Below are 1,248 nucleotides of genomic sequence, written 5' to 3' on the forward strand. Positions count from 1 at the left end.
ATGAGCTGGAAGACTGATCGAGAGTCAGAGCATGAACGTGCAGCCGGCGATGTTTCCGGGTAACATTCCTTCCCTCTACCAACCCTACGAACCGGCTGACTTCGCTGGATTAGCATTTATTTGCTAATCTTTTGTTAGTTATGCGTGTGGAGACAGATGGGCCATAGTTGATTAGATAGGATAATTAACATAACATGCTGTCATTATTCTGTCTACTTTTTCTGCACACGCCAGCTTCATGATTAGATAGGATAATACAGCATAATAATTATATTTGTGTGTTTGATATTGCACCTGCTTCATGATTAAGTCAACGGTATTGTTCTAAAGTATCAATTCTTTGATGATGGGAAACCTAGTTTAGCACAAACCTCTATGGGAAGGCAGCACATTTCATCTCATATCATATGCTGTATATTGTTTACTTTATCATTAGGACCATGAAGAAACAAAAGCAGTAAAGATAAGGCAAAATAAAAAACAAAAATAAATCCAGAAAGCACATGTAAGTTGTGCAAAAAGTTCATAATTAAATTCCTTTATATTTTGCAGAATGTAAACACTTCCACCCAAAATGGCATATAATTTTCATATTGTGAGTCCAAACTGGTATTCAGCTGACCAATAAAAACATAAGGAAAAAAAATGTAGTAACCCTGATCTTGAGATAACTGAAACCAGATGATAGACGAGATGGGGAGAAATAAGTTCACTCTAATATGGACTGAAATATGTTTACGCTGATGGTACCTATGCATATAACTGCTCTAAAAAAACTCATATGCATATCTATAAGTATATAACTACAACATATACCATCCGTCGTCAACCCCGCTCGGGAAGATGATGAAATATATACGCCGTCGTGCCACGCAGAATGGGGACCTTGCGGCGCTAAACCAGACCATCATGAGCTGCAAGCTAATAGAAGAGGAACTACCAGATCAGAATATAATCGGTAACACATGGCCAAAATTAATGCCAACATTCCTTGTCTCCTGGGCGAGCAGAGTCCTGCACGTTCCAGGGTTCAACCAGAAAAACTAGTGTAAAGAAAAAATGGTTCGAGCTTGCAGTGCAACTATATATACGTGCTCTCGCAGCTCCCGAGCTGAAGCAGGCCAGCAGCATTGCCACAAGCCCCTGTCTGTCTCTGTCTCCGGCAGCCGAAAGTACTAGCCTCATACTTAGTATGGGATGAGGAAGCCTAGTCCCGGATTGAACCTAGACGTGAGCGGTCGCCCCATG

At 40.9% G+C, this 1,248-nt stretch overlaps 1 protein-coding gene across 1 annotated transcript in view; it reads left to right on the plus strand.

Annotated features, from left to right (window-relative positions):
• The window catches only part of LOC101764545 (aldehyde oxidase GLOX-like), a 6,773-nt gene that overhangs the window by 4,108 nt on the left and 1,417 nt on the right, over nt 1–1,248 (plus strand).

This window comes from Setaria italica, chromosome VII (genome assembly GCF_000263155.2).
Source record: "Setaria italica strain Yugu1 chromosome VII, Setaria_italica_v2.0, whole genome shotgun sequence".
Taxonomy (NCBI): Eukaryota; Viridiplantae; Streptophyta; class Magnoliopsida; order Poales; family Poaceae; genus Setaria; species Setaria italica.